Genomic DNA, 22,208 nt, shown 5'->3' with positions numbered 1-22,208 from the left:
AGAGTTTTAACTAGTTCCATTATACACTGTATGTCTTTGTGATCTGTCTCCAACTTTGTCTTTATGTTTTTATTGTGTCTTTCCAGGCAAAGTGGAGAGCTGTAAGTGACACCGAGTCAAGAATGTAATTATTCAGATTTGTAGGATTTCTTTTCTTCTTAAAATTTATCAGATAAGTTATTTTTGCCAATGAAGATAAGAAGCCATTTACATTTTCAAAAATATAAGAGAAAAGGCAAGGGGATTTGACAATTATTGAGCACCTACTATATGCCAACCATTTTTGCCCTATATCCTTTCATTGAATGATCAATCTGAGGAAGTACTGTTTCCCATCATGATAAATGAGAAAACAGAAACTGAGAAGCCAGAGAAGGGAAGAAAATAAACATTTGTTGAGCAAGTGAGTACTAACATGAGGTGTACTCTGTATTTATACATTCATTTAAAGTTTACATATGCATCCCCATGTTATAATTTTAAAACTTCGGCTCAGAGTTGTTCAATAATTTACACAATATCATACACTTAGTGAGCAGTTAAGTTGAACTAGAACCTGAGTAGATCTGATTCCTTGTATTTTTCCCACTTATATCAAGGTACTCCAGCATAAAATCCTTTAAATGTAGCCGCTAACAGAGATACTGAAGAATTTAGATGGCTTCCTCCTAGCTTGTGAGGGAAAGGTTGCTATTTATAAAACTGTGTGTTTCCTACCAGAGAAAGGCATCTGGGCACACTTCCAGAATTAAATTCATCCATAATTAAGTAAATAAAATTAATAAGAGTAAATATTTAGAAGCATCTTTCTTGGCTCAATTGTACATTCCAGCATAGGAACAGTCCCTAAATCTACTTTATTATAATTTCTTTGCCTTCCTTTTTCTTCCTACTAAAATTGTTGAACATTTATTCCTTCATTATAATTTGTTTTTAACTCAGCCTGCTCTTGGTTAAGAGTTCCTTGGGGTCAGAGACCTCGATATATATATATCCTAGGCATCTAATACTGGCACTTATCAGGTGCTCGAGAAAAATCAAAGGGATGAATGACTGAATAAACAAAAGAATTAGTTAATAAACAAACATGAAACAACAGGATACCAAACCAAACTCATTACCTAGCTCTAGTAAACTTTGGAATAGTCTACGATATGGCACTCACATTGGAGGTGATGTGATACCTCCAGGCTGCTTCAAATTGTAGATTTAGCCTGGCAAGTACTTGGCCAGGATTCAGCTTAACTTGAGTACTACCCACCTCTGTCCCACCACCATTCAATATGCTCCAATTTCGTCTCCAGTCGCTGAGAGACTAGAGTCCCTGTGGTTCTCTAGGGCATACTTCTCCAACTTCTCATTCCTCTATTTCAAATATGTAATTTTGTTTTGATGTTTGCAAAAATGTTAAATGTAGGCTTTCCTTTACCACTAGAATGCCTACAGATAATGGCGTAGAGGTTAAGAGCATGTCAGGTCAGACTAAATAGGTTCAAGCCTAACTATCATTTATTTATTAGCATGTGACCCTCAAAAAGCAGCACATCTAAGTTTCTGCTTTTCATGTGTAGATAATACAAGTACCTACTCAGAGGATCACTGTAGAAATTATATGAGATGATGAAGCAAATGCAGTGAGCATGGCTCCTGACGTGTTATTGTTTTAATAAATAGAATGAGAATAAGAAAGTTTCTTTCTTATTTGGCTGTCTGGTTTATAAGTACTTATGAATTAAAACCACGAGAAAAGAGATATCCCCTTTATCTCCCTAAAAAAAAGTATTAATCGTGTAGTCTAGTTGCAAAGACAGAAATATCTATGGTTTGGCCCACCTTTAAATCTTGTGCCCATCTTGACAATGAGGCTGAGTGCTTTGGTTGTTGACCTAGGTGTTGGGACTTCCTCAAGGGTCTGGGTGGGTGAGAGGGTGGGAAGGGCAGTGCTATCTTACCCAAACACCTGGACAGAGTGAGAGAGGAGGCACTCACTAGAGGAAAACCAGAGCAGAAAGCACTTGAAAAAGCTGCTTTGCATCCCTATAGGACTAAACTAACCAGGAATAACCAACATAGAATGACATTACTAACCAAGGGAAATGGAACCCTCAAATACCTGTTTTCTTATATTTAAAACCAAAATATTTATATAAAAAAGAGAGACAATCCAATTCAAGGTCTATTCTGACTTAATTTAATTGGCTCTACAAAGGAATTATTGCCATATTGGCCACAAAGTTGGGTCTAAGCAGTGTCAGTGCAATGGACATATCCAGATATCCAAGTCGGCTAATAAGGCTTTCTTTAATGGCCAATTTAGCTAAGAGAGAATTTCCTTGTAAGGACTCTTTCTACCCTCTCCCATAAATTACCTAGATGCTTACTTCAAATTTCCACTTTGCCTATAGAGTCACAGCCTTGAAAGGCATGGCTCCCCAAATTCAAGCTAATCGCTTGCCCCCACAGAAAGTATGCAAATAAAAGGATCAGTTTTCTTCTCTATGTGTCAGTTTTTGTTATATTTAAAAATTTTTTTAATGTTTTTATTTATTTTTGAGAGACACAGAGAGAGAGACCAAGTACAAGTGGGGGAGGGGCAGAGAGAGAGGGGGACACAGAATCCTAAGCAGGTTCCAGGCCCTGAGCCAACAACAAACCCGTGGGGCTCAAACCCGTGAGCCATGAGATCATGACCTTAGCGGAAGTTGGATGCTCAACTGACTGAGCCACTCAGGTGCCCCGGTTCTTATTATATTTTAATAACCACATGTATTCTCTTGTTGGAGTAAAGCATAAGTAAGAGTAACAAAATTTAGAGAGACATAAATTGCCAATCCTTGCTAGTATAGCATTATTCCAGAAGTTTTTTTAACAGTAAAAGTCATATTGATACCAAGCTCTATAGGACCTCAATGAGGCCATTTGTCAGTCTGAGAGTGATTTACCCATGAGTGGTGGCAGCGGTGGTGGTGTGTATGCGTGTCAATGTATCTGCACTTGGGTTTCCTTATTCTCTCCCCTCACATTTCTTCCTCTTAAGAAATTTCTTCTCTCATTGGTCCTCTACCACTCAAGCCATCAAACATGGAGGAATGAACACATACCTAGACAATGTAACTTTGTTTCCTGAATAGAATATCAGATATACAAGCAATTTTTTGATATGTTCACATGAACAGAAAAATAAGCAAATGTAGAAGGTAATTATGGAGGTCACAGAAAGTTTCTTTCCTTCTTTTGTTTTTAAATAAAACATTCATTTTCTGGTTACAAAGTTCAAGAAAATTCTGGGAAAATATTGGGATGACCATTAAAGCAGGATACAAAGAATGAATATCTCAAGTAATAAATAATGAACACAAATACATGGGCTGCCAGTTTGTCAACCTCAAAGCCAAGCATTATAGTCCAGGATTTAAAATGAATAAGGATATCATAGAAAATGATATTTAGCCATACATACCAAAAAAACCCCTCACTTAATTCTATTGTGTTCTTAAAAAATGGATATTTGTGTGGGCAGTGCATACACTGAAGCATTACTTTTACTTAGTACCACCAATTTTGGAGGACTTTAACATGAGAAAGGAAACCTGGAACCAATTAGAGATGTTTCCAGTTCTGGCTTGAGCCTGTTTTCCCTGGAGGTTCTACAAGCCTACAGTCAACATCATTTCTATCAAATAAAACACTGTTTTCGCTAAATGAAAATATCACTGTATATTGTAGAATACCTTTGGAAATGTGTCTTATGAAAATATATCTCAATCATTTTACTTGACAGAGCAGCTCCATTATTAGAAGTGTATCTGTGTCTTTCAACAAATCTTGATTCATACTGGTTGCTTTCTTCCTAGTTCCCAAGGAGAATACTATCACCACGTACTTACTAGAGTAGAAAGGCTCTTATCATTGTATTATAAACGGCCTGCTTCCTTAAAATCTGATCTTATTCCTTTCTTAAGGTCTCACTTAATATAATAATATAATATAATATGTATATATTACATATCAATACAATGTAACATGTTTATAATATTTATATTATTTTTAGATTATATGTATTATTTATATATTTCTTTAACAGATAATACTTATATATTGTAATAATATATTCATAATTTATGAAATATATAACAATGTAATTTATATTACCTAATGTATTATGTAGTTATAGTATATTAAAATATATGTTATATAATTATCCATATGTACATGTTTAATTATACCATTATGGGATAGACTGGAAATAGGGTTGAAAAAGAGTTCCCACTGAGATTTGATACATGGATTAGACATTGCAGTTTTAGTAATTCCCCAATCACCAGTATCCCATTCACAAAGCCTATTGCTTATAAATCTGCCTCCATTATCATCTTCTCTGAAAAGACTTCCATGCCCAAACTCTTTACCACCAGAAAGATAGAGCTGCTTTAAAAAATGCCAGTAATATTTTGTGCAATGCAGCACAACGTCAATGAACGTACGATTAGATAATCGCGGTCTTGTGCCAGCCTTCTTGTACCAACTCTTATGATTATACTTGTCACACTGCACTGTAGTTGTTTATTTAATGCCAGTCTACACAGTGGGACTCTGCCTAACCTGGACATAAAGTCACCTTCTACTCACTTTTGCATACGGGGGCGGATACTGCCTGAACCAGGCTTCCATTAATGCACTTCTCTCTCAGCTGCTGGGAGTCTCGGCTGCTGATGGCCCATAGCGATCTTTCTCCCCAGGATTCTCTTTGGCCAATAGGAGCCCAGAAATGCCCAAGAGGAGAGTCCTCATCAAATGACTAAATGATTGAAGGGTATATGGCCCAATCTCTTGATTCAAGGTGGGAAGAGTCTTCTGTGTTTTCCACCCCTGCAGCTCCCCTGGAGATCAGGGCTAGAGTCTGCTGAACCCACATGCCTGTCCAACTTTCTCCCCTGCCCAGATCTGCTTCCTTCATTTCCTTCCAGGCTTCTCCTCATCAGCTAATCACTCACACAAAAAAACCCAGGTCAGACTGCTTTTAGGAAATCTGACCTGAGACAGCTCTAAGTGCACATGGATTTCTGTGACAAAAGGTCTTTTTCTCCTATTAAACTCTGAGATCCATAAGAACAGAAAAGATGACTTATTCATCTTTTCATATCCAGTACCTAATTCAGTGCTGATAGCAAACACTCAAAAAAAGTTTATAAATTTGAATTAATATGTGAGTATATTTACCTCATTCCTCATTCTCTTCTTGGATTGAATAGATAAATCCCAGGAAAAGAGAGACATGGGCTTAAGGATTATCATTGCCATTATCATTTAATACCAACATTTCTCTAAGACCTAATGAATATGAATTGTCAGGAGACATAGTAAGCTCTGAAGGGGGGTAAAGATACCCTTCCTCCCAATTCTAACCTATAGTAATGTTCATAATTGAACAGTGATACCTCATAAATTGAATAGATTCATTAACAGTAGCTAATGGCTATATATCAAATTGAATTTTCTTTTGCTTTCTTTTTTAGCTTCCCATGAGAATATTTTTCCATTCCTCACTTTCATCTTACTCCCATATTAAATCAGCATTAGGCTGGTAAATATAAAGCCAACTCTAGGAAATAAAGATTTTTCTCAGTTGAATTTTCTCAGTTCCAACACAGTGTATCACCAGAGATTAAAACAAATATGGGGCTCTGGTCTCCACTCTATCCCTTGGAAATGGTCCTACTTCTCTTCACTAATGGAAGACAGATCAGACTTCACCAAATTAGTTAACAAGGTCATCCAGAAGGACAAGAACTCCAACATTAATAAAAAAAAAATGTACATATATCCAAACCTGAAGGCACAAGTTTCTCCATCAGTGTCTCTGCTTGGTCCTGTGTCTTACTAAAGTGTGTCACTAAAGTGGCAGAATTTCCATGAGCGAAAATAGAACGATACTCTCAATGTTCTAATTATAATTCCTGTTAACTGATCACCTCAAAGTCTGGCCAAGAAAGCATAAAAATAATTGACTCATCACAAATAAATTTTATTTTAAGGTAGACATAGCTTTCTGATAAGAAAAGGCTCATTAGGTTTCAATTACTCAAACTTGTATCCAATAGACAAGATCCAATTCTTTAAAATTTTTTTTAATGTTTTATTTATTTTTGATACAGAGAGAGACAGAGCATGAGAGAGGGAGGGGCAGAGAGAGAAGGAGACACAGAACTGGAAGCAGGCTCCAGGCTCTGAGCTAGCCGTCAGCACAGAGCCTGACGCGGGGCTCGAACCCACAAACATGAGATCTGACCTGAGCCGAAGTCGGAGGCTTAACCGACTGAGCCACCCAGGCGCCCCAAGATCCAATTCTTTAACACAATGACAAAAAATGACTCAAATACCATCCCTAAGCAGATTCACTGTTGGGGAACATTGGTATTTGGTCAGCTCTTCTGCCAACCTCCAGCCATCAACTTTATCTCAATTACAGAGCTATGAACAAAACACATGAGATGAGGTAAGGCAGGGGGGACGTGAGAAGAGCACAGGAATGCTAAAGAAAATTGGTCTTCAATATTGAATCAGCTACCATTTCACCCAAGTGTGGGGCTGGGTATGTTATGTTATCTCATCTACCCTTTACTATAACCCTGACAGGACTATATTTTATCTTCATTTACAAGTGAAAAAAGTTGTTACAGAGACCAGATAGCTTTTACAAGTCACATGGCTACTAAGTAGCACAGCTGGAATTCAAACTAGGGCCTATCTGTTCCAAAGCCCATCATCTTTTGACTTTATCACTCTGTATCAGATTAGCTAGTATTCACTAAGGGTTTATTTTTCACGGAGCTCAGCCTCTCTGTGACATGGGGAAAACACTGTTGTGCACTCTTTCTTTATGACATCAGTACTTATAATACTATCACCTTTTTGATATATGACTTACTAACAAACAACTAACTCATGATTTGTTCTAAGAAGCAATTCTATATCCTAAGACTTGGTGCAGTCTTCTTTAAAGTTCTCAGAATGATTTAGTAAAATGAGGTGGATGCTTTGAGGGCATGCTAAAGCTTTGGAATATGTCAGCATATGAAGACAAATGAAGGCAATAGTGATACTCCCAATTCTGTGGACAAATGCCCATAGCATGTTCATCAACTCCATGGCCCCCAAAGCCCTGGGGAAGTTCCAAAATAATGCGTGGTCTCCTGAATCAGAAATGGACTGAGGCTGGGTTCTATTCTAGAGGGAAATGGGGAGAAACCTGGGCTGCCATCCTCTGTTTCCTTTGTGAAGTGGTGTACAAAGTATCTACTATGAGTGAAGAATGTGTGACAAAGATGAGGTAACTTAGAACAGAGAGTTCTGGCAGAGGTTAAATGGGCTTCGGTTCACTGTCTTGGGTAATGAGAGAAAGGGCTGATGAGTGACTGGGTGACTAGAGTGCAAGCTCCATGAGATCAAGGAATTTTTCTCCCTTGAATCTCCTTGCTGTTTGCACATAGTAGATCTCAATATATATTTGTGGAAGGAGCAACCTTGGAAGGAATTTTTTTAATTTTTTTATGTTTATTTATTTATTATTATTATTATTCTAAGTTTAATGGTTTTTATTTATTTTTTTGAGAGGCAGAGACAGTGCGAGCAGGGGAGGGTCAGAGAGAGAGGGAGATACAGAATCTGAAGCAGGCTCCAGGCTCTGCGCTAGCTGTCAGCACAGAGCCCAACGTGGGGCTTGAACCCACGAACCGAGAAATCATGACCTGAGCCAAAGCCGGATGCTTAACTGACTGAGCCACCCAGGCGCCCCCTATGTTTATTTATTTTTGAGAGAAAGAGAGAGACAGAGCATGAGCAGGGGAGGGGTTGAGAGAGAGGAGACACAGAATCTGAAGTGGGCTCCAAGCTCTGAGCTGGATGCGAGGCTCAAAGTCACAAACAGTGAGATCAGGAACTGAGCTGAGGTCGGATGTTTAATGGACTGAACCACCCAGGTACCCCAGAAGAAATTCTTAAATTGATTATATACATGGCAGTATTCACAATATAATTTTAGAAATAAATTAAATTCTATTAATAGTATTTCAATGAAATCGGCAACATCTCATGCCATATCATCTCTCTCTCATGTTCCTCTTAATGTCAACCGGAGAGTTTTGGGGCAGTTGAGGTCTGGACAAAATGACTATCAAGGGTGAATTAGAGGTGTAAAGATTAGCATGATGATTACCTGTATAAGATGGTTATAAGTCGCCTTCTCGGGCTTTGCCTTGGTGAAGGTGAAGAGGTTTGTGAGTGTTGTGAAAGACTGAATGTAGATGTCTCAGGTCCTTTGGGGAACACAGCTAGCCATTCTGCAGGTTCTGGCTTGACATTTACACACATTCTTCTCTAAAGGCCAGTGTTTTTCAGACGCTGCATCTGAACTATTCCTTTTCCTTGTTCTAGAGCCTCTTACTGCTCACTCAGTGTTTTCTCCTTTTCTTTGAAGAGTTTCTAGCAAGGCTCCAGAGAGTTGTCCTAACTTCCCTCCAATAGTTGCCCCAAAGTTTTAGGGCATTGTTTTGCAAGAAATCCTTAACTTCTGTAGGAAGCTACAATACTCACCTGGCCTAGAGATGTTACACTGGTGATTTTAGGACTCGAGGTCTTTTTCCTGGTTTTCCATCTCATCAACCTCCTGACCTCATCAACCTTCATGACCTTCACTCCCTTAAGGCACCATTTCCTGTGTGTTCAGCTCCTGCTTCTGCCAGTGACAGTGGGAAGAGGGGGGACATCAAGGTGGTGTATCAGTCATGATTAAGCTTCAAATTATATTTGCAATGTGTAGATTGCTTTGGGTAGTATAGAAATTTTAACAATGTTTGTTCTTCTAATCCATGAGTATGGAATGCTTTTCCATTTCTTTGTATCCTCTTCAATTTCTTTCATAAGTGTTCTATAGTTTTCAGAGAGTACAGATCTTTTACCTCTTTGGTTAGGTTTATTCCTAGGTATCTTACTGTTTTTGGTGCAATTGCAAATGGGATCAATCCTTTTCTGCTACTTCACTACTGGTGTACAGAAATGCAACAGATTTCTGTATGTTGATTTTATATCTTATGACTTCGCTGAATTCATGTAGTAAGCTCTAGTGATGTTTTGGTGGAGTCTTTTGGGTTTTCTACATACAGTATCATGTCATAGGCAAATACATTACTTTCATTTCAAACAATAAATTCATCTTTTACAATATCCAGAATACCTCACTAATCCATTTCAGGTTTTCAGTATAGTACAGATCTGTCTACATTTGTAAACAAAAGACTTAGCTGCAAGAGAAATGGAGAAAAAAGCAAGGCCTGCAGTTCAGAGTTACATTCAAAAATCATTAAACCAGAATTCATTTTAAATAAGTTTCTGCAAGGTAGTATGGGTTGAGTGTGATTACTGGCTCTGGGAACCCATTATGAAACAAATAAAAGTTAAACATTGCCCTGGAAAATTGATACAGTGAGTTGAATTCATTTATCTACTGAGCAGTAACTAGGGCTCAATTTTGGCAAGAAGAGTAGGCTATCTGGGGAGAGGATATCATTCCAAGGATGTAGGTGAGAATACGTTATGTTAAGAATAGTAAAAGGTGATGGAATTTTACACAATTATTCAGAGTTTGGCAGATTTATATTATGTCAATTTAGCTCAGCTGGAACTGAATTTCACCAGATTCCTTTGCCTGCATCATTCCTGGCTGGCATGAAGTATCAGCCACACTCTTTTTGCTGGCAGAAGGTGAAAGCAGGCAATGAGGCTCCTGGTAGCTTACATACATTGTTGCTTGTCGCTGGCTTCCCACCTTGGGTAGCACCCCCTCCTCTAGTTCCTACACCTCCTGCCAGATCCTCATTTGGCTTCTCTGGCTCCTGGGCTAGGTGAAGATTTAGTTCCCATTACCCATGTGGCAGGAGTAAAGGCAGGAAGAGACTGTCGAGGATCTTAAAAGCCTGCCCTCATGGGCTCCAGTCAGCTCAGCTTTGCAGATTCCTGTTTTCCTCTCTTCCCTTCACATCTTGCCTCCTTCTCAACTGCCTGGCTTGTGGATTTCCACCAGATCCAGAAGGAAACATCTCATACAATAGTTTAACCATATCCCACAACTGTGTAAGGCCAAGCCACCATTATAGATCCCTTATTGATAATGTATATTTTGGAGGTTTTGTGTTTCTCTGGTCACACTCTGACTAGACACTGGGTGAAATTATTAGAATGGGGAAAATTGGGAAGATCATTGGATAAATCATCTGTAATTTCTCAGAAGAAAGGCAATGACTTTGACTAAGCTCTTGTTGGCATAAAGTTCTCTAGGATGCTCAACAAAGGTAAATCTCTGCTATTTAAGACCTTCAGTATCTACACATAACTTTACACATGTGATGAATGTTGTTAGTTACACACTTTTAGATCATATGCAATAGTTTATATTCATGTATATTTATGGCTAATATTTCAAATATATTCAGTGTTTGACATTATCTAGGTGATACTGCCATTCTTAGTAGCTGATGTTCAATATTTAATATTTTGCTTTGCATACCACTTTTGATGTGTATTTTTATCTGTGACCTGACTTTTTTTCAAAAGAATTCTGAGAGGTCAGAAAAGAGCCAGTAAGGACTTGTCATTTGGAATATAAGAAGAGGAGAAACATTTCCGAAGCACACGCTGTCACATTCACACTTTATTATTTCAATTAATTTTCACAAAACCTTTATGGTTAGTTTCTTACTCCTATTTTGAATTTGGGGACAGAGAATCAGAGAATAAAGTATCTCTTTCAATATCTCACACCTAACAAAAAACTGCTTTTCCTTAAAAGTGAGTGAAACCATAACCATGCCAATGGAAAAATCGGAATAACCTTTAAAACTAGAAAACTTTGAGGTCCTATGCACTAAGAAAAGTAGGAAGATAGGAGGCAAACAGAACTATATAACAAGGATTCGGTATCTGACATGTGGGCACAGCGACAAAAAAAAAACAGTGATAAACATTTTCATCTCTTGATGACAAAAGCTTTGCTGGTAGTGAACTATTTACAGTATACTTAATACATCTGAAAGATGTTACATTTGTAATATTTAAAATGAATAAAATGGACAAAAGTGCCCAACCAAGAGTCAAACACTAGACCACAAAACTTCCAAGTATCTAATGACTAGGGAGGAAGTATGTATTTTAGTGAAAAAAAATCCCCAACGTACAACACCTAGAATTTTCATTTCAGCAATTGTCCCTTTAATATTGAGACCCTTTGTCTATTCCAGAGGGGTAATGACAGGTAGAATTTTACCTGAAATCCCCTTAAGTTTCCAGTTCTCATGGTCACTTCCTCCTCAAATTTCTTTCTTTCTGTTACTAATCAATGGCACCTCGTTACAATCTCAATGAAAGTTTGAACAAAAGAAGCCATTTCTCAATGGTTGTAAAAATAAACAGAACATGAGGGGAAGTTTCACTTTATACTGAAGTAGAGTCACAGAATTTTTGTGGCATTGAAGATTGATTCCCTATCTTACAAGTGACTTAACTGAAAATCTGAGTTTTATGAATTAAATTCAAAAGTGAGTCCAGGTTTATGGATGCATTAAACTTACATAATTTTGTGAGGAATTCTTTTAAAAAAATAAAATAAAACCACAAATACAAAATTACATATAGGACTCTGGGTGTGGCTTATGAAAATGAGGGTTTAACATTCTAGCCAGACTTGAATGAGGTAGAATCTGATTTGAAAAAGCAAAATCTAAGTAAAGTGTTGAACAAGCCAGTCCCAAGAAGTGCCTGGAGACAGAGGGCCATCAGGACCAACAGGAACCAGAGACAGGGACCTCACTGGGACTGTTTCTGACTCTGTTTCTCTTCGCAGGTGGCCTTATTCCCTCTCACTGTAAACGAGCCCTCTTCAGAAGCAGGAAAAGATGGCTACTGATAGTTGTTACATTATACATCATGGAGTTTCAACCACTGAGACTCCAGGAGGCTCTCTGGGTGAAATCAAATCCTAGAGAAGGACCTTAGTTGATCTAGTTGGGTCCAAGTGAGCTGCTGTCAGTGGAATTGAGTCTTATAAAAACATGGGGACAACCACGGGCACACGCTCAGTGTAGAAAAGGATCTGTGCCCAGAAGAATCTGGAAAGACAAAACAACCCTTCATAAATTACTTGCTTGATGTTGAATAGCTAATAAGAGGATATTCAGAATCACAAACTAAGGCTTCATTTCTAGAATAACTTTTTCTCTGAAAGTTATAGCAGATACTAAAAAAATTAATTTTCCTGCCTCAGAATTTTTGTTTTCTTGGCATGAAAAATTATCAGAATACACAAACCAAAATAACACCCAACATAAAATAATCTTAACTTTTTTGTTCAAAGGCAATGTAGAATTCCTCTGAATGATGGTTATATACATCAATTCTCCTCAAAGACTTATTAAGAAAACAAGACATTTGGGTTACACATGTATTGGGGCGCCTGGGTGGCTCAGTCAGTTAAGCATCTGGCTTCAGCTCAGGTCATGATCTCATCATTGGTGGGTTCGAGCCCCGCATTGGGCTCTGTGCTGACAGCTAGCTCAGAGCCTGGTGCCTGTTTCAGATTCTGTGTCTCCCTGTCTCTCTGACCCTCCCCTGCTCGCACTGTCTCTCTTTGTCTCTCAAAAATAAATAAAAAACATTTTAAAAAAGCATGTATTATCTATTAACTTATACTAGAAACCTCCTTTTTATTGCTATTCTGATGTAATTTGTTTACTTATTATCTCTTTACCATAGATATTGAATAGATGAAAAAATGCTAATTGGTTGTGCGCTGTGATAAATGAAAGATTATTGCAGTGCTTTGATATGTAAATAGCATAACTACAAGTTTATTAAAGCCACACTTTTTAGAACAAATAGCATATTGATAAAAACTACAGACCAAAAAGTTCCTGCATAAGGAAGTCACTATTGATTTATATTTCCTCGTTAAGTAATTCTCTATCGATTTATATTTCTTTGCCTGAAACAGAATACCTCAATCATTGGAAAAAATTAAAAGGAGGGGAATTGAAAATGGGAAATTTTGACACAGTATATTGTAATAGAAAGAAAACCCCAGGCCTTTCCTTTTCTTTCTTTAACTAGGCTTTAGCAGCATCTTTTAATTTTAATTGTTAAATTGATAAATTCCCATTGTTCTTGATTAGCTCCGAGTATTCTTCTCCACTTGGAAATATGACATATGTTGAAAGCAATCCTGGGAAGGATTTATAAAAGTGCCCAAACTATGCCACTATGCTTCACATGAGAAAGATGGAGCTGGAAAATAAGTAATGGATTTCAGTCTTCTGCTCTTTCCTACCAGGGAGACTTTCTCTGGATTAGACTCAGCCTTGCAGCCTGGTGAGACATGGCCAAGGCTACATCTGTTGTACTGTGTGGCTAGGCAAGAGCAAAGAGTCTCAATTCAGAAGCTGGAGAAAAGGATAGGGTACTAAAACCAAGGGTAGCAGACGCCACACCAAACTGAAGGCATATGAGTTATCTTCTAGATGAGTAAGAGAACCACACCTGTCCATACACATAAATCACATCCTGTCCACCAGGCTCAGGGCATGGGGTTCCTTCCACAGAAGCACAGGACAGGATGAGGAGAATGGATGACAGAGTGATACCTCACCCTGACTTGCCATCGAGCAACGGTAAACAAGGTGTCCAGGAAACATTGGGAGGGGCCCACAGAACTGTGAGCCAGTCAGAAACCAGAACTGAGTTCCTACTACTGGTAAATTCTATTGGCATATGATAGCCTATTTAAAAGCAAAGCCACAAATGTGCAAATTTGCCAGACTCTTTAAAATGCAATTATTGGGGCACCTGGGTGGCTCAGCCGGTTGAGCGTCCAGCTTCAGCTCAGGTCATGATCTCATGGTTTGTGGGTTTGAGTCCCATGTTGGGCTCTGTGCTGACAGCTAGCTCAGAGCCTGGAGCCTGCGTCAGATTCTGTATCTTTCTCTTTCTCCGACCCTCCCCTGCTTGCACTGTCTCTCTCTGACTCTCAAAAATAAGTAAAAAACATTTTTAAAAATTTTAAAAAATAAATAAAATGCAGTTATAATCACTATCAAGGTACGAGTTTAACATAGCAACAACCCGGAGAAGACTGATCACATTTGAAGGTTTTAAATTTCACCTACTTACACGTTACCTACCATTACCTTCAGGATGTTGTCTTTTAATAAAAAAGCCTTTGTTTCTCCCTCTCATATTTACAATATGTTGTTTGTTATTTGTGTATATTGTATCTTTGTTTTTTTTTTCTTGAATTGCTCCTTTGCCTTTTCTGATACTGTATTAAGTGATTATGATTTAGAATAATATGATAGATGTCTTTAGTGTGGCAGAAAGTTTCCATTTTTCATTCCAAGTTTACTTTCCACCTATCTCAGGCTTAACCTGTGCCTAGGAAGAATGACCTCTACCAAGTGGGTCTCCTGAGCTCCCTTGCCCTCTGGCTTCTAGGTGGGTTTGGGCAATAAGAAGCACAGACATGAGCGGCACCTGAGTGGCTCAGTCAGTTATGCGTCCAGCTTCAGTTTAGGTCATGATCTCATAGTTGGTGAATTTGAGCCCCACGTCGGGCTCGCTGCTATCAGCCTGTGAGCACAGAGTCCAGTTTGGATCTTCTGTCCCCCTCCCTCTGCCCCTCCCCCACTTGTGCTCTCCCAAAAATAAACATTTACGAAAAAAAAAAAAGAAGAAGAAGAAGAAGTACAGACATAAGATCAGATGAGAGAAGAGGAAAGTTGAAGTTTTTACTCTCACTCTTCTCCCACTAGACAGCGGTTTAGCAGGGGTTGTGTTCCCCTTGAGCCAGCATCTCAGATGGCCCCCATCAGGTGGCCGCAGCTCCCTCCAGATTCCAGAGGTAGTCTCTTTAGCCTTGTTTGTGTCAGCCTGACGATAGGAGTAGCTTCCTGTCACTGCTAGTCTTAGAGGGCTTTTGCCATCCTTTCTGAATCACTTAACCTTGCAGCACCTTGGTACAGAGACGCTGTATTACATTTTCTTAAATTATTCTTATAGGTGCAACATCTCCTTTTCTTATAGAACTCTGATTAACACAGCAAAAAAGTGTCACTTACAGGGCACCTGGGTGGCTCAGTTGTTTGAGTGTCCTACTCTTGATTTTGGCTCAGGTCTTCACCCCAGGGTCATGGGATCAAACCTGCATAGGGCTATGCTGAGTGGAGCCTGCTTGAGACTTTTTCTCCTACTTGCATGTACCCGATCTCTCTCAAATAAATAAATAAAATTTTTAAAAAGAAGTATCATTTACTACAATACCCAATCTGAAGAAGCCTCAATCTATTACAGGCAAAGTCAATGCAAAGTACAAGGACAATAACCCCACAGATGTGAGGGAATATTTCCAGAAAGCAGGATGGTGTAGAGGAGCAGTACCCGGTTTTTCATACCAGGGTTCAAATCCTGGCTCTATGTCTTGAAAGATCCATGAACTAGAACAAATCTTACAGTTTCTCAAAATTGGTTTCTTTTTTAATAAGATGAGACTAATAATCTCTCATGAAGTTGTTGCTAAGATTCAACAAGATAATTTGGTTTAATCTCATAGCATGCCATTGGCATGAAAACTGATAGCCTGGCAGCTATGACAGTAGCCATGGTTTTAAAATGATGCTTCCAGGGATGAAGCATCAACTGAGAGGTATAATCTAAACACTTTAAGGATGACTTATCGTGTCCCCTGCTAAGAAGCATCCATAGCACTGCTTTACTCAGTTTATAAACTGCTACCAAAGAATAAGATGCCGTATCCTGGATATTACTTTATCATCTAGTCTCAAATCCAATAAGATTCCAGCCTTGAAATAGCTCCTTCCTCCATGCTCAAGAGACACAGCCCAGAGGTGAAGATACAAAGATGGTGGCAATGATGATGGTGACTCTTAATGAGATTAATTACTGAGATTCACTCTTACTGAGACCGATTGTATAATAGGACTCATTCTTCTAAGAATTTGATACAGTTTAAATCCTTCAATCCTCATAAGAGACAATGTATATCATTATGTTCTCATTTTACAGATAGAGCAATTGAGGCAAAGATGAAATGAGCTGCCCATGGTCACATCTAGTAACTGGCAGAAAGGAAGTTGGAACACTGGGACCGAGACTCCAACACCCATGTGCTAAAGCGCCCAGCTATACTGCCTGAACCTGCAATTCCTACCCCATTTTTTGATGGTATGGACATCTGGGTTCCATCTTCAGAAATACAAACATTTAACTTAGAATTTTAACACCGCTGGCAAATTTTTGTCAAGCAAGCACTTTACAGAGCAAATATCATTAGGCCAGTTTAATTTATTATTGAATTTTCTATTCAGCACAGTTAAAACATTTTTATGTTTACTCTATTGAAATTATATTCATCAGGATCATTTTTCAGTAAACTGTACACTGAACATCTGATTTATTGGTCAGTCATTTTGTCCGTATAAAATGTGACTGATTATAGCTCCTACCCAGAGTACTTTTCTTTTATGGTTATTATAATAGAACTTCAACAGACCCACATTTAATTTACATGAATTCAATCAGCTTGGCCAAAAATTAAAATAAATCTAAGAGTTTCTGTGATTTCCCAAATCCACCCCCAAGGGATTTTCAAACATTAAACGGTTTCATATGTGGTGAGGATAGAACTGAGTAATGATTCTTCCAAGAAGAAATTAAGGAATTAACTTGGAGTGGGAGGAGGAGGGTGTTGATGAGAAACAGCTTATTAACATAATCTCAAATCACCATTTACAAAAGCTATAATTTGCCACATAGTGGAGAAACAAACAGCACCCCAACCAACTGGTGGAAATTAGCATCATGAATATAGGACAGGCATGATGTGCTAACAGGTGTGATAGCCTAAGAAGAACATACATCACTTAATTTAACATTATCTGCCAAAAAATACATAGCCAGAATCACATAATGAGGAAACACTAGGTAAACCACCTTCAAAGGCAGTCTGTAAAACCATTGGTCTTTATTCCTCAAAATTTTCAAGGTCAGGAAAGATAAAATAGGGTAAAGAGCCATTCCAAATCAAATAAGAATTAAATAAGAATGATAACAATACGGGATAATAGTCTAGCTTCTGGAGAAAAACTGCTGCAAATGACATAATTGGACTAATCGACAAAACTGGAAATGGACTAGGGATGCCTGGGGGGCTCAGTCAGTTAAGTGTCTGATTTTGACTCAGGTCATGGTCTCCCAGTTTGTGAGCTTGAGCCCTGCTTTGGGCTCTGCGCTGACCACGTGGATCCTTTCTCTCCCTCTCTCTCTGCCCCTCCCATGCTCTCTCTTTCTTTCTCCCCCCCCCAAAAATAAAAACATTTTTGAAAAACTGGAAATGGACTATACATTATATAAATAATAAGCGTAGCCATGTTAAATGTCATAAATTTGATAGCTAGACTGTGGTTATAGAAGAAAATACTCTTATTCTTGAGAAACACACTGCAGTATTAAGTCATGATGTATTCAATCTACTCTCAGACAGGTCTACAAAAACTGTGTGTGTGTGTGTGTGTGTGTGTGTGCACACACACAGTAAGATAATTAAAAAGAAAATGTGGCAAAATAGTAAAAACTAGTGAATCTGTAGAAAGGGCATACAGATACTCTATGTAATTTCATGAAACTTGTCTCTAAATCAGAAATTATTCCCAAATAAAGCTTAAAAAAAGAATTACTTTAAAGTCTTAAAAGAACACTGACTGAAACTGATGAACTGTTAAAATGAATGTAGAGCAAAATGATAATGCTGGAACTGGTCATTTGGAGTTTTCACAAAATTGTGGAAGTGTTACAAAAACCTGAATTATTTACCTGCTGATTACTGTCCTCCCATGAAATTGCATGTGGTATATATTATCCAGTTGTACATATGTATTACTGTACAGGGCTATTTACCAAAACTGTGTGTACTCTATATTTATGGGCAATTTAGAGATTTTCCAGGGTCATTTTTACTATACATGATTTTCAACTCATTTTAGAACTTAAAACCAGTTCTTAGAAGGTGTTAATTCAGTGCATTTCTAGAAAGTCCACTTTTTCAAGGTCAGTTTTTGCAGGTCTAAATATTTAAGGATGCAGCTTAGACCTGCATGTAGGGGTTTGTGTTGATTTTATTTCTGATCCCTGTGCTGGACAGTCTCCTTTTCCTCTCCACATGTGAATCTCGCCCTTTGCCACCCTGCCCTGAATCTAGGGGGCTGCACCCAGAGCTTCCACACCCTCTGGTTTCCAGCTGAATGTAAATGTGAAGAGTCATGAGCAGGAGACCCAAGGGCCACTATTGTATCTGCAAGCCTTGCACTGACCTGGCCAATAAAGGCTGCATTCCCCAACTCTGGAGGCCACAGCTCCCACAGGCCAGCTTTTGTTCTGGTTTTAAGTAACAGCTCTGTCAAATGCTGGGTCCCCAAAAATATTACCAAAATTATCTGTTGATAAAGCAAAGCTGAGTTTGTTGCTTCTCACAGGAAGGTAGATCACTACCTTGACAGTCTTAGCAGCAACTTGCAGGGGGAAGAACAAAGTCAGTATATGGGAGTGCTTGCCTAGGACTGGGCCAAGTTCATGACATAACAGCTTAGGATTGGTGGATGTAGCACGAGAGGGCTTCCAGGTGAGTTAAAGAATAAATAATTGTCTGATAAGCTTGGTTGAGCTATCTGTTATCCTGAGTAGTGGATATTACTCAAATGAGGATATGTTAAGCCATATGGTATTGCGATGAATGGACGTTTAGAAAGTTCCTAAAACAAGCAATGAAGGTATTTGAAATGTCATCTTCCTGGGCACAAGTTGCTTGAAATAGCAAAGTCATGTCAATGTAGACCATATGCCTCATGGGTGTAGGTGGCTTCTGTTCTCAGCTCCCATCCTTTTAGTGACGCGACGGCTCCCCACCGGGAGTGGCTGCATGGTTCTTCACCCCCCAGTGGCTGGTTTTCCTTTCCTACCTACACTCTCGTCAATACTCCATTAAACTTTTTGCAATTACTTATCTGAATGTGCCAACTTTTTGTATTTGGACCCTAACTGACACTTATGAGTTAGGTAAACATTTATTCATTTGTATATATTATTACCTCAGCACAGCCCTGCTCTGTTGTCCAATATTAATTTATTGTGCTGCTAGCCCAAATCAGTATCATTGTGTATGGTTTGTTCACTGAAGGTGCAGTAAAATTAGATTGCGAAGTCGAAGACCCTGCTTTGTGTCCGGATGTTTTTGAGCCCACCTACAGAAATGGTCTCATTGACCTTTTGCACTCATCTTAACAGAGGCCAGGAGACACACCGCTCTAGCCAAATACTGGGAATTTAGGACCTTCAGGTCCTAGTCCTGCCCTTCTGCCTTGGTTTTGAGAACTGTACTTCATTCTGCTTCCCTCTGAGTCTCCATTTCCATTATGATAAACTATACACTGACTCAAAACTGCTTTATTCTTGGCAATCCTAGCTGCCAGGAACTGGAGACTTGACCATCGTTCCAAGTGCAAGAGTGGCTATCAGCTGACTGCCTGTTGCCTATGAGGAATTTAGCACCTGTCCATGAGTTCCTCTCACTAGCCACCTCCTTGGGATGTGCGGGGTGGGGGGTAGGGTATATATTTGTTTTAAACCCTCAATGCCACTGCCTACCCACACTACCTACCCTGCTGCTAAACTGTTTGGCATGGTATAGGTCCCCTAAGTATGTAACGGAGAAAGTGGAAACAAGGTTTGTATGCCGACTCCCACTGTAATATACTCACAAAAGTGTGAAAGAAACTAAATCTTTGAAAGAAACAAAGCAAAGAATATAAATGTATGTCTAAACACATTTCCTGAGTATGTGGAAAGTCTCCGGTCCTTCTTCTCCCTAGGAAGATCATTGTCATCTTTAATATACACACCTTGCAAATATCCGGAAGGGCTGCACTGAATTATTTAGTATGATTTAGTATGGCTATTTGTTCTGTGTTAGTCCTGTTTGGAATGAAATGAAGGAAAGGACATAAGACAGACACAAAGGAGCACAGTCAAAGTTGCTAATCATAGGTAAATCACACTAGGTTTCATTCATCATTCTTTGCTTTCATGCCAGGAACTATTTCAGCTTAGTTATAATATGCACATTATATTTATTTCAAGGAGATACAAAAACTCATATAATACATATCTCAGTGCTTGCAGAAATAAAAGTGAACTCTACACAAAAGCCTGTGTCACATGCAATTGCACTGACACTTTAAAAAAAGAGGGATAGTATTTTCCTAAAGGACACATTATGAATATCCAGTGTATGAGTAGGAAATATGAAATCTCCCTTTGGATTTCATATTGGACTCTACTCTGAGACAGCCTAGAGTCATTTCAGGGACTTCATGGGCCTCTTATGTAACGCATTACAAGGGGACAGTCTTCCTGCTGAGAACATGCTTAATTTGTATTGCATAAATTATACACTGTACAACCTAATATAGTGATTAAAAGCTTTGACTTTCAAGTTAAACAAACCTGGGTTTGAATGCTAGCTCAGTAGGTCTGAACGCTTCTGCAAATTATTTTATTTAATTAAACCTTGGTTACTTCAACTGAAAATGGGGATAATGTTAGCACCTCCTCATAAGGTAATTGAAAGACTTAAATGAAATAATGCACAAAGAAACCCAAAGCATGGTGTCTAGCACATAGTGAGCACTTGGCAAGACTGTGTCATTCATGTTGGTGTTTTAATATTGAACTGTCTTGGGATATGGCCCATTTCCACATTTAACCCTACTATCTTCTTTTGGATGAGACCCAATAAATAACACTTCACTAACTTCTTCCTGTATCACCAGTTGATAACATCCAACGGCCCATTAGGGATTTTTCATGTGGAAGTTACACTTGCACATCAAAATTGCTATGTCTGAAGTCAAACTTATCATCTTTCACCTAAAAGGAGTCCTCCTGATTTGCCAACTGCTGTTAAAACTGGAAAAATCCCTTTGTTCTCAAAGATAGTAAGAGTCATAAAGTTGATCTGATTCAATTAAGGGCTAAGAAAGTCAGAAAATGAACCTTGTATACTTAGATAATCTGGATATCACCACTAGTCGTCATATTTATATCATGACTGTAATTGCTAAAATGAGAAGAAAAAAATGAAAAGGTGTTCAAAAGGTCAATCCAATTTGGAAAAACATTTTTTTGATCAATATTTAAATTTAAAACTCTTAGTGGTTTTTGTTTTTTTTCCAGGTCTCAGAGTTATAAAAACAATAAATTTTTTTTATTTCTATAGTACCTGAAAGTTTACCAAGATTTTTCACATTTATTAACTCTTCAAGTAGGGCGTTTATTCTTGTTTTACATATAATAATACAGAGATGATACTTCATACTGGATTATGAGGAAAGTATAATGCCACTAATAATGTGGCAGGAGGAGACCTAAAGGAGGGTCCAGTGATGCAGCTCTTCAAAAGAAGAGCATTCCAGGGAGAGGGAACAGCAGGTGCAAAGGCCCTGAGACAGGAGCATGGTTACTGTAGTGAGGAACTAGCAAGGTGGACCATGAGGTTGGAACAGAGGAAGCCAGGAGCCCTAGAATATAGGGCTTGGTAGGCAGTGAGAAAAGCATTGGCATCTTTACTGTGAACTTCACCCAAAAGCTCTTAGCTGCTAAGTGAAAGTTCTAGGGCATGACTCTGACTCTTCCAATTCAAAATGTGAGACGGTGACCCACAAAAAGGGCTTTATAGGTAAGCGGATAAGATTCTGGACAGCATCTTTAATTACCCCTACAAAATTCTCTTCCATTTTAAGTCCTCTACCACACCAGCATCCAATGTATCTAGAATCTGTCTGGTTCAAACTGTCCTATGAAACTAGCTCACATTCTCAGGCATTTCTCTTTTCTCTCCTTTTGCTCAAATCTGTTCATGAGAACATAAGGGCCAAGAGAGTGATCGCAGAAAAGACGATCCTTTTTGTGTTTTCTGCTTCAGCTACTTGTCAAAATTTAGTTTTAATCCAAACTCTGTCACACTTTCTAGTTGTGACATAAGACAAGTCCTTATAATTTCTTTGTTTTTCTCTTTCTGCAAAAATAAAGATTCTGATTCTACT

The 22,208-nt window shown here is 38.5% G+C and overlaps 1 long non-coding RNA gene across 1 annotated transcript in view; it reads right to left on the bottom strand.

Moving 5' to 3' along the window:
- The window catches only part of LOC115278927, a 40,290-nt gene that overhangs the window by 3,539 nt on the left and 14,543 nt on the right, over positions 1-22,208 (bottom strand). The window contains exon 2 of the long non-coding RNA XR_003903121.1: positions 8,593-8,734. This is a non-coding gene — a long non-coding RNA (uncharacterized LOC115278927). The remainder of the gene's footprint in view (positions 1-8,592; positions 8,735-22,208) is intronic.

This window comes from Suricata suricatta, chromosome 15, assembly GCF_006229205.1.
Source record: "Suricata suricatta isolate VVHF042 chromosome 15, meerkat_22Aug2017_6uvM2_HiC, whole genome shotgun sequence".
Lineage (NCBI taxonomy): Eukaryota > Metazoa > Chordata > Mammalia > Carnivora > Herpestidae > Suricata > Suricata suricatta.
The sequence above is the reverse complement of the archived record's forward strand: the minus strand, read 5'-3'. Positions and strand labels throughout refer to the sequence as shown.